Consider the following 15,733-nt stretch of genomic DNA (forward strand, 5'->3'; position numbering starts at 1 on the left):
AATATACACCTTTTATGATTTTTGGACCTCTTTTAAAATAATTTAATTTGAAAAGACTATATATTGCATGTGGTTGCTTAATATTGAATATTTCAGAACTGACTTTATGCCAGACAACGTCAAATTATTTTGTGTGGTATTAAAATTAGCAAAAAAATTTAATGGCACCACACCCTCTCAAGCAGCGACAACGTGGCTTTTAAGGCTCCTTCTGGTCGTCCAAATGGAAAGCAATACCTGAAGAGAAATAAATCATATAGATATTAATAGATACTGATATGAAGGGAGATATTACAAATTCTCATTTAAATTTGTTAGAAAAGATAAGAATATCCTAGTATGATCCAGTTTCAACATTTACCTTTATGCATTTAGCAGTTTCACACAACTACTGTGAAAATTTACATATTTGAAAGATTATATAGCCAACGGCATACTCCATTATTAACTCTAACTGTTAATAAGTTGGCACATTTGAGGTTGTGTAGATATAGCAGTAGTACCTGAAGTGTGTGATCTGGTTTTCAAGCAGCACACGTAGTCGTTCTTTGATTTCTTCAAAATGTTCTTTCTCCTCTACTGAGACAGTACCGATTCCATCAGGCCTGAGGCAACACACAGAAACACAAAAGAATGCCACTGCTCTGCTCATTAGGGTAACAAGGGTCACAGATACAAACTCAGTGTATTGTGAAGGGATCACGAACAGACCAGAGACATTTATATTACTTCTCTAGCACTATAAATAATTTTCCATTTACGGCTGTGCTGTTTGACTATGCAGATTAGAAGGTATTTGTTAGAAATTCAGAGAAGATCAGAGAGCGCCAATAGCTTCCTAATCAAACACATAAATTATTATTTTGGTTAAAAAATATTCTTTGTATATGCATGTGCAAATGTGTCATTATATATCTATCATATATATATATATATATATATATATATATATATATATATATATATATATATATATATATATATATATATATATATATTCTTTGTATATGCATGTGCAAATGTGTCATTATTTATATATATATTCATACACTTTATATATATATATATATATATATATATATATATATATATATATATATATATGCATACACTGTATACAGCATATATAATTATATAAAATAAGCAATATAAGTCTATGTTATGTCCCCATTTGGATAGTTAAGTAAACGGGGGTGTGTTTATATGTCATCTTCTCCCTAGGCTTTTTGGAAGGGCCTAGCTCAGACCCCCCTCCCTGTTCAAGGTCATATTAAAAATCCTCCACAATACAAAGCCCCCTGCTATCAGTACACAGGGGTTCAACCTCTCACCACACGCACACACACCCTCACAGGTTTCTTATTGTGACTCTATAACAGAGAGAAACACTGTGGGAAACAGTTAATCTTATACGTCTAGTGTCAGTCCTAAGTGTATTAGGAATTAACCAAATTACCATGTTGCTTTTTATCACTTCCTGTAAATAGCTAAGTTCCTGTATATGACATACTCTGCCGTTTGGGAGAACAGAATTGTGTTGTATTTGGGGAGATTGGGGTTAGTTGTCACACAGAGAAGCTGTCACAATATTTCAGTATCTATAAGTTTTGCAGTCAAATTTCCAATTGCGCAAATGTGTGTTTTCTCTAGCAGTGGTTGTGTATGTTGGTTCACACACACACACACACACACACACACACACACACACACACACACATACACACATATATATATATATATATATATATATATATATATATATATATATATATATATATATATATATATATATATATATATATATCTACTGTACATATTCTATTGATGTTGAGTAAACAAGTGAAAACAATAAAACTACACTAGCATACATTCAGGCAATGGCCAAAAATATTATGAAGTAAATTACAACAATATTATTTTTCAGAAAGACATAGAACATAGAAATGTTCAAAAGGTTTTTATTTTCAGACAACACTGTCTTTCAAAGACTTTCAAAAATTAACCCACCCTGAGAAATATTCACTAGATTTAAAAGTGTGACAACTAGCCCCGGTCTACCCTATGCTAAAATGCATGTATAGCTTTAAAAATTTAAATACTTCATCAAACCTCACTGCAAGTATAGACATGCTATTCTACTACACTTTTATTTTAACACACTGAATCCTCTGATGTCCATGCTACTGATTTTCTTATGGTAACCTGTCAAATCCAATTGATCTGAGCATCATATGTGACGTGTACACCTCTCACTTTCTCTATGTGTCTCTCACCATCTCTCACTAACCATGTCTATCCATTGGCTGATGAATACAACAAAGGTCGCTTTTAAAGTATTTTTGTGTACAAAAAGCTACGACCCGGTCACCAACCTCCCCCCCCAAAACCCCCACCAAGTTCTGGACCATTCTTTGGTGTTACAGCAGTGGTGGTCCCCATGAAATCCCTCCCGCCCCTCCCTCTCTATTTCCTGCTGTCCTTCACCATGCGCTGGACTGACATAGGGAGCGGACTGACGAGGAGAGTGTCATGTCTCCTGCTCCTCAAATTGCTGTCACAGCGACCCGCTCCACCACTGTCACATACACTCTGCTCACAGCCCTCCTTCCGTCTACCATGTCACAACCGATAAGGAGTCGGGCCCTTTAGTCGCACTCTCCATAAGTGTGTGTGTTAAACTGTGTGCAGGTGACATACGTCGGCTGTGAGTGTGTTTCTGTTCTATCTATGTGTCACAGCAAAACTGATGGATAAAAGACAGACCAACAGGAGACAATATCCCTTCTACCTAAGAAAAAATGCAAAGAATTAAAAAAAGAAAAGAAATCCAAAAACGTACCATAGTACTAACATGGTATTTGGATATGGGACCCTGAATTTTTTTTATTTATTTTTTTTTCATCATGTTTTAACAACATATTTGTTTCCATCCATATAACTTGCCACAATAATTTATGTAATTTATAATTGATATTCTACACCAGTAATTAATTTCAAAGTAGGTGAAAATTAGGCATAAATTAAACTATTATTATTATTATTATTATTATTTAACTTTAAAACTACTTTTTACATTTTTATTTGGACATGCATCATGGTAATATTCTGGTATACTTTGGTAAGACTTTATAATAAAATTCTATTCATTAGCATTAATTAACTACATTAGTTAACATGAACTCAAAATGACCAATACATTTTCAGCACTTACAAGTTTGCTTGCTGTTAATTTCTACACATACTAATACATACTAATACATTTTTGTGTGAATACTGTAAAAATATATTGTTCATTTTTAGTTCATGATACCTAATGCATTAACTAATGTTAATGAATAGAACCTGATTTTAAAGAGTTACCTGTTATATTAAGTACCTTGGACTACCATGTAAATTCTATGGTATATGAATAAGTAAATGATTCAGTATGGTATATAAAGTACATGATATTGCCATCAGATACCATTTCTTTACCATGGTACCGCCACAGTACTTTTTTGTAAGGGTCATCTCAAGAGCATTCTGCATTTTTACCTTTTCATTTCATTTTATAAACACTACATGTCATCATGCATACTCATAGTATTGTGTCTTAATGAGACTTAAATATGGAGATCCAGATATGGTAATAGTGCAGTACTATCATGTCAGTCAACATCAGATCCACACTGTTGTGGTCTGTAACACTTGTAGATTATTTGGCTATTAATAATATCATAGGAGTCTAATGCCACAAGGTTCAGGTTGAGGGTCATGTCACTTTAAAAGAGAGCGGTTGGCTGGATGTGTGGCTTTGGCACAAGCAGACAAGCTGGATTGAGGCCTTGGACAGTTTGGGACGAGTGAGGGAGAGAAAGAGAGATGACCTGTCATCCTGTCAGCCTTGACCTTAAGGCACAGTGTCCCTCATCTCTCTCTCTCTTCATCTCTCGCTCTTTACCCTGGATGTTTCTCACTGGTTCGACAGATGTCTATCACTTTATGTTAGCCTGTCTCACCCTCTCTCTTCTCTCTCCCACAGACATACATGTTCACACGTCCAACCCCCATTCCGAAAAAGTTTGGACAGTATGAAAAATGCGAATGAAACAAAAATGTGCGATTTGTAAATTAGATTCACCCTTTGCTATATTGAAAGCACCAAAACTAAACATTATATGATGTTTTACCTTGTGAATTTCATAGTTGTTTTGAAAATGTACAGTAATTTCAAATCCGATTATTGTTCTCCAAAACAGTTGGGACAGTCAAGTGTTTACCATTGTGAAACATCACCATTTCTTCTCATAACACTTATTAAGCATTTAGGCACTGAAGACACAAGTTTGTTAAGTTCAAAATGTTGAATTTTCAAATCACTCCTTTTTGTTTTAATTAGCATTTTTCATACTGTCCCAACTTTTTCGGAATTAGAGTTCTATATAAAATACAATGGACCAATGATTCTTATCTTGTGGCCTGCCAAAGTCTATATTATTTTGATGCAAATTCGTCTGTCGCTTGGCAGAAGACCAAAATAGGCAGATGCCAACATGAACAGGTTGCAGGACATGCCTATGCAAGGTCAAAGAAAATCTGAGCCAGAAAACATTAAATATGTCTTGTTCACTTGCAATGAGGATAAACGTGTTTTTTGCAGAACACAATTAAATATTACATTATTATTGATAATAATACATTCCTATTTTTGAGATTTTTGTTTACTTTAATGAGATAAAAACAATTTTGGTACTGTGTTGCATAGAATCTGGGTCCAAAAGAAAAACTTGTTGAGAATCACTGCAGTGGGGACTTTGCTGCTTTGCACATTCTCAGTTAACCCAAATTAACAAAACACAAAAAAAAAACTCACACTGAGAAAAAGTTTACATTTATTTGCCACCTTGCTTCATTTTGATTTTAAAGGCTGGGGGAGGGAGCTCAAAACCACACCCAAAAGACTGAATTGCTTTTACATTCTCACCTTCTGAGGCCTGTGATCACCTGCGACTTAGAGTCCCTTTTTCTCCAGACCTCCATGATTTTGTTCTCTTTCTTAGAGGGGGTCAAGGGCTCAGGGGGGGAGGGAAACAGAGCACTAAGCAGCTCGGTTTCTGACATGGGCCATTTTAGGAGCTCGGTCACTCTATGGCTTTATATCGTGCACACACAGACACGAACACACACATGCATGCACATTCACAACAGTTATCAGGAGATGGTATGAGGGTAAGGGTGAGAAACAAAGGAGAGAAAAAAACAATGCGAATCATGCAAACACCAACAATTGAACTGAACAACAAATTAAATATAAATTCAGACAAAAATAAGTAGAAAACAGAATAAAAACTGAAAATTATTCAGAAATACTCCATTTGAAAAACTAGACAGCAATGGGATACAACTGCAGGGTGAAACAATGCTGAATACCCTACAATTAAGAGAGATCCATGCCATTATAATGTAGTTGTACAGGTACATATATGGTTCCATTTTATTCATGAATATTTAAGCTCTAAGACCCAATGTCTATGGATCTGAAGTCTTACTGCTCGCTCATGTTATTCCAATCCTGTATGACTTTCCTCCGTGGAACACAAAATACATGTTAGGCAGAATATTAGGGGCTGACAGCCTCAATAACTATTCATTTTCATGTCATCTTTTTCCATTCAACGAAATCTGCTTTCATGTTCCATGATAGAAAGAAAGTCAAATGGGTTCGGAACAACGTGGGGGCAAGTAAATTATGTCACGATGATGACTTTTGTGCTAACTTTCGTGTTATTTATGTTTTCCTCATGTGTAAAATTATGATGACTTTGCTTATAAGCATATCTTTATACATCTGGTTGTTGGTTCAAATGTCATTATGAACGACAGATGCTGTTAGCTGATAATGTAATATTACAGTACCCCTTCAGTCACTCACTCGATGTTGTGTCAATGTAGTGACACTAGGGCCACACTTGAGAGCCCCAAATCACCTCAATCTTTGAGAAAATGCCAAAGGGAATTGGCGAGTGGAATTTGCATGCCAATCCCCCGGACATACGGGTATAAAAGGAGAAAGAATGCCCACTCTCATTCAGATTTTTTCTTCAGAGCAGAGCGGTTGTATATCAGCGAGCTGAATACTACTGCTGTTCCATTCACCTCGAAGAAGCGTATGCTGTTGGATATACAGCGCATTCCAGCGGCTTTCTCTCTTTCTGCATGCCTAGTGCAGATTACGCCACTCGGTGCTTCGATAGTGCTACTAAGAGTATATTTCTGCTAAAAGAGTATATATTCTGAGCAAAGAGTATATTTTCCTCTATTAGAGCAAACACATTGACGTGAATGTCTTTTTAAAAACGTGTCTTTATAAAGATGCCTTTGCGTCTTCGTGTGATTCCTGGATGCGGTCTCCACCTCTGATGGCCATGGGCGCTCCCTAACTTGGCAGCAATCACACTGAGGCAGAACGCATGCTCACGGCTGCTCACGGCCATTTATTCGGGGCAAGCACGTGTTGGTCCAGTCTGACAACACAGCGACAGTAGCGTATATAAATTGGCAAGGTGGAGTGCGTTCTCCTCGCATCCCATTTCCTCCTCTGGAGTCAGCAGTTACTGAGGTCGCTGTGGGCCACTCACATCCTGGGCAGCCTCAACGCCACAGCAGATGCGCTTTCGTGGAAGGCGACAATCAGCGGAGAGTGGAGACTCCACCCCCAGGTGGTCCAGCTGATTTGGAATCGATTTGGCATTGCACAGGTAGACCTGTTCACTTCCTGGGAATCCTCCCACTGCCCTCTCTGGTATGCAATGACGGGAGCCCCCCTCGGCATAGATGCGCTGGCACACAGGTCCCGGGGGCTGCTCAAAGATGCGTTCACCCCAGTGAGCCTACTTGCACAGACCTGTGCAAGGTCAGGGAAGACGATGAATCTTGTGGCAAAGTATTGGCCCTCCCAGACTTGGATCTCGGACATCACCCTCCTCAAGACAGAACGATGAACCTGGTGGCACCGTATTGGCCCTCCTAGACTTGGTTCTCGGACATCACACTCCTCAAGACAGCACCTCCCTGGCAAATTCCCCTGAGGAAGGTGAACATATATAACTGCTATAGCAGCACTCCATGACGCAGCTGAAGGTAAGTCCCTTGGTAAGCACGACTTGATCATCAGGTTCCTGAGAGGTGCCAGGAGGCCAAACCCTCCTAGGCTGCGCCTCTTTCCCTCATGGGACCTCTCCGTGAGACTGCCGTTCAAGCCCCTAATATCAGTCTTATTTAAGACCACCCTCTTGACCATGCTCACTTCCATCAAGAGTGTCGGGGACCTGCAAGCATTTTCTGTCAGCTAAACGTGCCTGGAGTTCGGTCTGGAAGTCTCTCACGTGATCCTGAGACCCCGATCGGGCCTTGTGACCAAGATTCCCAGGACCCCTTTTAGGGACCAGGTGGTGAGCCTGCAAGCACTGCCCCGGGAGGAGGGAGACCCAGCCTTGTTGTTGCTGTGTCCGATGCATGCTTTGCGCATCTACTTGGATCGCATACACAGCTTTAGATGCTCTGAGAGGCAAGAGGCTTTCCCGCTGGATCGTGGATACCATCGCATTGGCCTACCAGACCCAGGCCGTGCCCGCCCCCTTGCGGGTTCGAACACACTCTAAAAGGAGTGGGGCATCCTTGTGGGCACTGGCCAATGGCAGCTCTTTGGCAGACATCTGCAGAGCAGTGGGCTGGGCAACACCCAATGCCTTCACAAGATTTTACAATCTCCGGGTTGAGCCGGTTTCGTCACGTGTTTTTTCAGTTAGGAACAGGTAGAGTTGGCCAGGTGTATTGATTGCGTATAGCACCTTTCCCCTCCCCTGAGGTGAAAACATGTGCTTTTACCCCCAGTCGAGTTCACAAAGTCATGGACCCTGGATGTCCTTCCTCCTTAGCCATGTGGCTCACTAATTCTGTTGAGGAGTTCGCAGCCAGATTTACTAATATGCCCTGTACTGGGATAGGTGCTCCGCAGGTGCTGATTTCTCCGGTAACACCCTGTGATGTATATTCCGCGGTGCGGTCTCCCTGTCAGCAGACCCTCGTCTCCCTAGGGTAGAGCTCTATATGCCCCCGGTTGCTGTGTTTGTAGAGCTCTTCCCCTTCAAGGCAAGACCTACCACCATGCCTCTTCCATGTGCGGCTGGTGAGCCCATGTGTTGTATTGCCACATGTTGACCTCCCCTTATGGGCAGGATGTGGTCTCCGTGGGGTCTTTTCCAACTGAAAGAATAGGAAAGGAAAAGAACACCTTCCTCGATGCGTATAAAAGCGTTAGATCGCCCCAGCCGAATCTAATGCTCTGTGGAGAGAAAACATTGAGAGATAAGGCTGCAGCTTGTGGCCTCAGGGATGTGGGGAACTACATGACGTCTTTTGGGGCATGGAGGAGGTTACGTGCAGTCTGATGCACCTGCTATTACGCACGCAGAAGCATGCTTGCACTTGCATCAGCAGTTCGCGTAACATGGTTCAGCTGTTGTGCCGTTTTTCTATAGGGACCCCTAGTGTCACTACATCGACACAACTTCGAGTGAGTGACAGAAGGGGAACGTCTTGGTTACTGTTGTAACCTCTGTTCCCTAATGGAGGGAACTAAAAGTTTTGTCCCTCTTGACACAACACTGTACTAGCCTCGTTGGCTGATGGCCGTGCACATAGTGACGTTCCCTCATCACTGGCCAGGGACATTCACAATAGCCCGATGGCCAATTATGTTCGTCCCCATTCTCCTCTTCCTCCTCTCCCTTCTCCTCCTCCACCTCCTACTCTTCCTCTTCCTTCACCTCTTCCTCCACTCCCTACTGCTCTTCTTCGTCCTCCTCTCCAGTGTCCTCAACCTCTTCCTTCACGTCTATCTGGATCCATTGTTTCAAAACTGAATGAACTGACTCGGCCCCTTTTATCTATCTACTGAAGGTTCTGATTGGTGTGTGATCAATTTTGACACTTATGGGGATTTTCCACTGCACAGTACGGCTCAACCTAACTCGACTCTGCTTGCTTTTTGGGGGTTTTCCACTGTGGATAGTACCTGGTACCAGGTACTTTTTTTAGTACCACCTTGGTTGAGGTGCCAAGCGAGCCAAGCCGATACTAAATGTGACGTCAAAACCCTGCAGATCACTGACTGGACCAGTGACAGAGCAACAAATCTGACTCATGTGTTAAAACGGGAAAAGTGTTTATAGTTTAGGGAAATGGGCGTGCTTTTTGATAAATGGCGTTATGGTTTTGAAATTTTAGTTCAAAAGCCTGGTAATAGTGTTTACGCAATCGAGAAAAACTGTAATAGGTATAACTGCATTTTTATTACTTTGATGTGTGCTCCTATTTGAGAAGAAGTGGGTTTATATAATTTTTCGACAGTAACATTCTGACTTCTTGTATTAAATTCCAGACTATGATCATATGCCAAAATATAATCTTGTGATTATGTTTCTTATTGCAAAAGATGGGAGGTAAATTTGAATTACAGAACGAAATATTGAGAGAATAAAATTATTGAAAAATGTATGTGGCTACAAATAAGAAAGCAGTGAATTGGGGTTTAAAGGGATAGTTCCCCCAAAAATGAAAACAATTGAATCATTTACTGGTACATGCTGTTCCAAACCCATATGAACTTTTATTTCCATGGAACACAAAAGGAGATGTTAGGCAAAATATTAGGCTCAGTCATGAGCCAGTCAAACTTTTACTCTTTTTTTCTATACAATAAAATTGATGCTTGACATCTCCATTTGTGTTTCACAGAAGAAAGTTGACTGAGTTTGGAACAACATGAGGGTGAGTATATGAGAACAGAATTGTCATTATCGGTGAACTATCTAAATTTATGATGCCTTTCAAAAATAAACATACATCATTTTTTTATCTAGGTTAAGGTGAATGACAGATGTTAACCCTATTGTTAGAAGCCACAACACACAATTGTCCACACAAGCCAAGGACAATTGTATCAAGTTATGAAACAAAAATTGTGACCAAATTAGTAGATTGACTCTTTAAAATAAGGAATCTTATTCCTTTAATGTATCTAGTTAAAGATTGATTTTAACCCATCAGCGATCCCATTTCAAATGATTATAAAGAAGGTCCCACTTAGACTTTTGTTTTAAAAACTGATTATTCCAAAATTATATTCCATTACAACCAAAAGAAAAAAATAGGTGAAAGATGAGAACTATTCTGTATTATTAATACTATTAATATAATCATTCATTTAAATTATAGCATTCTGACTTATTTTATTCAATTCAAAACTATGATCTCATGCCAAAATATAACCTTGTAATTACGTTTTATATTGCAAAAGATTGCAGGTAAATTGTAATTAGTCTATAATTTAAAAGGTGTTACAATTGCCCCATGTCTCCCCTATAGAAATATTATTTCAGATTATTTATTACAATTATACAAACTACCACAGCAACACAACAGTGTAAGAAGTGGTAATATACAATTGTTACCTTAATGTTCTATTTCTACTAGATGCAGCCTATTAATAACTTGTATTGGTGTAACCTAATATCAGTCAAATTAAATCCTATTTTTGACTTGAATAAGTTAATTTAGATGTTACCACATGAAGTGCATTTTTACCTGATAAAGTATTTTTCCATTGATAGTAAGTCATACTGAAAAAGTATTTGAAAGATCTTCTGAGAAAGCAAACTGTCTCGTGAAAACTCATTTGAGGGTTAGTAATGGATTTTGAGGACTCCTATGAACCAGGTAATGAGGCAACATGAGATCCTTGTAGAGATGAAACTATAGTGGGATTCTAGGAGAGAAGCAGTATTACCTGTGACTAGCTATGAAGCTTAAGGAGAAAGGACAGGGTTTCTATGAAACACTGAGGAGAATTAGTCCTTTTGCAGACATACAGAGACCTTCTGCTTTTGACTGTATCTTTTGGGGCCTTTCCACTGCACGGTACAACTTGAATCAACTCGAATCTGCTCGCTTTTCTGGGGTTTTCCACTGTGGATAGTACCTGGAACCTGATTTTTAGTACCACCTCGGTCGAGGTTCCAAGCCGATACTAAATGTGACATCAGAACCCTGTAGATCACTGATTGGTCAGGGAGAAACATCACTACCCGCGTCACTGGATTTCCGACATGTGACATCATGTATAGTTTTAAAGTTAGCAACAGCGATAACAGTATCATTTGTTCATGCGTCTTTCGAATTGTGAAAAAAGAAATGGCTGAGCGAAAAACCGAGGTGCAGTCGGTCCACTCGTTAGTGATGAGCGAAGCGGAAAATCTCTCAGGAAGTGTCTCACACGGCTACCACCGGACCTACCAACAGTGTAGTGAAAAGTAAAAAAAAATGTAAAAGTGACTACAGAACCATCAAGGAAATGTGGAAGTGGTTCGACCAAATGGACGCTATCTAAACCGGCGAGCAATGGGAGTTAGAGTGCACAGGACTCAGCCACGATGGAGGATGGTATGTTTTGTTACATTAACTCTATACTCTGCTTGAAAGCTTCACTTTATTTAGTTGACCAGCTACTGGAAAGCTTGCTTCTAAAACAACCAGACCAATTTAACTGTTACCCTTGTGTAAAATCACCATGCAACAACTGCTTTATGCAGCACAATGAGCTAGTAGCTAACAGCTAGGGGTTGTGTTATTGTTTTGGTCAGTTTGTGTCGTGTTTAAGATGATGTCACGGCAGTAGAGGCAGCACAACTATAATCTTCATCCTATAATCCCACCCACATTGAGGGGCACTAAACTGCAGTGGAAATGCATGCTCAGAAAAGTAAAGCGAGTAGAGTTGAGGCAAGTCGAACTGTAACGTGCAATGGAAAAGTGCCATTACTTTACCTCTGTTTCTGTCCATGTGTGGACAGTGGATGGACAGACAGATAAAAAGGGAGGAGAGTGAAGAGAGATGGAGTGATTTTAAGAGGAGGAGAAAGGGAAGAACTTTGGGAGAGAGTAGGATGAATGAGAGAAAGAGAGAGAGAGAGAATGAGAGATATACATGACTGAAGAATTAATGTGGCTACAAATGACAATGAAATTAATTGGGGTTTAAAGGAATAGTTTGCCCAAAAATTAAAACTCTGTGATCATTAACTCACCATCATGTTGTATGACTTTCTTTCTTCCATGGTATGCAAAAGGAGATGTTAGCTAGTGTTAGCCTTATTCATCTTTTACTTTCATTGTATCTTTTTTCCAAAGAATAAAAGTGAATGGCGACTGTTCCTAACATTTTGCCTAACATCTATAATGTTTTGGGTAAACTATCCCATTAAGAATGTGACAGAGTGAGAAAGAAGGAAATGGGATGGATATTTGGAGGTTGTCGGTACCTGTTGCCATGCACGTGAGAGGCGCAGAAGGCGAAGCTGTAGTGCAGAAGTGTGGGGTCAATCATGGATCCTTTTTCAGCCCTCTCCAGTAGGGTGTTCAGGTAGCATAGATGCCTGTGACACCCCCGCACCCCATACCTGGCACAGTATTCATCTAATACAAACACCTGGCCTGGACTGAACCAGCCCTGAAAAGCAAACACAATGGTGAGCTTTCAGATCATCAGTTGCTAAGCATGTGGCTGGATAAGTGGTAACCCGCAATTGTTCCCTTAAGGACCTATTTATATATTTCTAACCCTTAAAATCAGTTTTGTTGGAGTAACCTAATGAGTCAGGTTGATTCAGTGATGTTAACTTGAATAAAACTAGTTAATTAAGAGGTTATCACTTGAAGCACATTTTTTAGGCTAACATTATTTCAGTGCAGTACATGCATATCACTGAAATGTCTATGCGATGTGTTCATTTTTATCTGATGATGTATTTCTTTGGAATTTTTTTATTTGCGATACAGTATGTCGCCTAGGCGTTCTTGTTTAAAAATAGAATGATATTCGGTAGCTGTTTTTGCAACATTAATGATGTAGAATGATTATTTGGGTTCAAAATTCTGAGACCACGTTGACGATCAGTATTTTGTTTACTGTGGAAATAAACAAAAAGTTTTTATTTATTACATTTTAAAAAGCTATAAACAAATACAACAAGTTATGACAAAAACTGAAGAAATGTTACAGTTTCAGCACCATTCCTGCACTATTACTATTTCAGCATTCAAATAATACAAATTGTGACATTGACCATGTAAACTTATGCCAAAGGTCAGATTTCCTTGCTTTCGTTGAAGCCTAAGATGTTCTTTGGAGCATTCTCAAACTATGCACGGTCATCAGGATTTGCATGAGTGCATGCTGTCATTAAAGAAAAGGGGAACATACAAATACTAAGAAATACTGAAATTTAAAAAAACTTTATTAGATGTTTATCAGACGTTTGTATGCAAATAAGGTACTTAAGGTTATCGTTCAACCAAAAATAAAAAATTATCTCATTGTTTATTCACTCTCATGCCATCCCAGATGTGTATGACTTTCTTTCTTTTGCTGAATATAAACAAAGATTTTTAGAAGCATATATGTCAGTTCTGTGGGTCCACAATGCAAATGAATAGTGACAAAAACTTTAAAGCCCCGAAAAGCACATAAAGGCAGCATAAAAGTCATCCTTTTGGCTCCAGTGGTTTAATCCATGTCTTTTAAATCAATCGAAACAGCTTTGGGTGAGAATAAACCAAAATATAACTCCTTTTTCAGTGCACATCTTGCCATTGCAGTTGCACGATCATGATTTCAAGCTCGATTATATCTCCTAGTTTTTGACACATGCACAGTGGGCAAGATGGCACTATAGGAAGTGTAATCAAACTTGAAATCATGATTGCCAAGGAGACTGCTGATGTCAAGATTTACAGTGAAAAATAAGTTATAAGAATGTTCTCATCCAAAACCAATTGAATCACTTCAATAGACATGGATTAAACAAGTCGAGTCATATGGCATGCGTTTTTGAGCTTTAAAACTTTGGTCAGCATTCACTCTCATAGTATGAACATACAAACCAGAGATATTCTAAAAATCTTCGTTTGTGTTTTGCAGAAGAAAGAAAGTCATACACATCTTTGAATGTATGAGGGTGAGTAAATGATGAGAGTTTATATTTTTGGGTGAACTATTCCTTAAAATGGAATATGATGCTTCCCAGATGATGCACCTGTCACAGATATATTGGCCATGTATGTGCATTATCTGGGACATATTCTTCCAGTGCACAAGCAAAGAAAGATTTCCACAACTGCATGTGTTATGTTCAAGAGGATTGTGTTGTAAAAGCCACCAAGAGCTAACAAGAGTTGAATGAAACTGTGATAATAGACACTAAAGGGGTAATGTAAATATGACTTATTTTATACACAATAGTCAATAGGACAGCCTTTGCCCTGGCTGAATAGAATATAATTAAAAGCTCATTTACCAGGCAGGAGTAGGAATCGTTGAGTCTGTGGTCCAGTGTCAGCCGCTGAACCATCTCAAACAGCGAAGCATGGTCAAAATTGCAGGGATTAGCAGAAATGAACTCATCCATTCCATGTTTCTGTGCTCGGTCTGCATCTGTGTGTATATGTGTGTATGTGCATGTATGAAGAGAGAGACAGGCTTAAAAACACACACACATCTCAAAGTCAAAGGTGCACACACCTTTTCACCTGAGCCAGGTTCACCTGTGCATATGAGATCTCAAGTGAGCATCACAAGTCATTGTCAACTTGCATTGCAGTGTCTTGTCTATTCAAGGTGCATCATAAGCATACAATATCTATCTTTTCATTCTATTAGAATACTTACAAAATACATAATAAGAGCATGCCAGTGGATTCAGCTGCAAAATCTCACTTCTTTTATACAATTCAGTTGTGTGACAATTTAATTGTGTGTGCTATTTGCTGGAATATTATAAGTCTTAGAATGAATAGAGCACATTGTTTCGGCTTGGTAATCCTAAAGGACCAGTCTGAGTCTCGCTTTGCCCTCCCTTTCCATTCATTGCCCTGTTTGCAGGCTGCTATTCCCCCTCAGGGCAACCCTAATTAAAGGAACCAGTGCCTCTAAACCCCGGACTGGAAGAGAGCTGGCCGTGGAGCCCCCCTACTCTTGCCAGGCATTGTTCATTAAAGGGACTAAATAAATTTAACACATTTTCTCTTTCCTCCGCAGTTAGTAAGCTTGGGTATTACATCTGGGTCTGCACAAATAAGCAGGGTTGTTTCTTAATCCTGCCACTGCTCAGGGGCCATTCTTATTCTAATGCCCCATTTCAGCCAGGGGCTTTAGAGCTATACTGTATGAGTGAGCCATTGAACACAACCCTTCTCCAGAGTGTCTGTGCTTCACAGGTTATGTCAGAAACAAGATAAATAAATAATAAAATATAAAATAAATAATAATAATACTTAAATATAAATTAATTGTAAAGTTTTGCTTAAATTGTTATTAATGCAGGGTTGCATACATCTGTAAGCTATTTAAAAAGTAAATGTTATTTTGACTTTATGGTAACACTTCACAATAAGATTGTAGACTTATATGTTAACATTAAAGTATAGTTACCATATACTTGCAATGAACAATATTTGGGGTAGCACTTTATTTTACAGTACTGTTCTACATTTACGTACTATATAATTACAACAACTACAGTAACTGATTCTAACACTAACCTAACCCTAACCTAACCCTAACCCCAACCCTAACCTTAACCCATATTAAATGTACTAAATATTATTCAGTACTATTATCTAGGTATACTGATAGTAC

The 15,733-nt window shown here is 39.0% G+C and overlaps 1 pseudogene; it reads right to left on the reverse strand.

Moving 5' to 3' along the window:
• The window catches only part of LOC127632371 (calcium-dependent secretion activator 1-like), a 160,082-nt pseudogene that overhangs the window by 49,456 nt on the left and 94,893 nt on the right, over window positions 1-15,733 (reverse strand).

Source organism: Xyrauchen texanus, chromosome 39, assembly GCF_025860055.1.
Source record: "Xyrauchen texanus isolate HMW12.3.18 chromosome 39, RBS_HiC_50CHRs, whole genome shotgun sequence".
NCBI lineage: Eukaryota > Metazoa > Chordata > Actinopteri > Cypriniformes > Catostomidae > Xyrauchen > Xyrauchen texanus.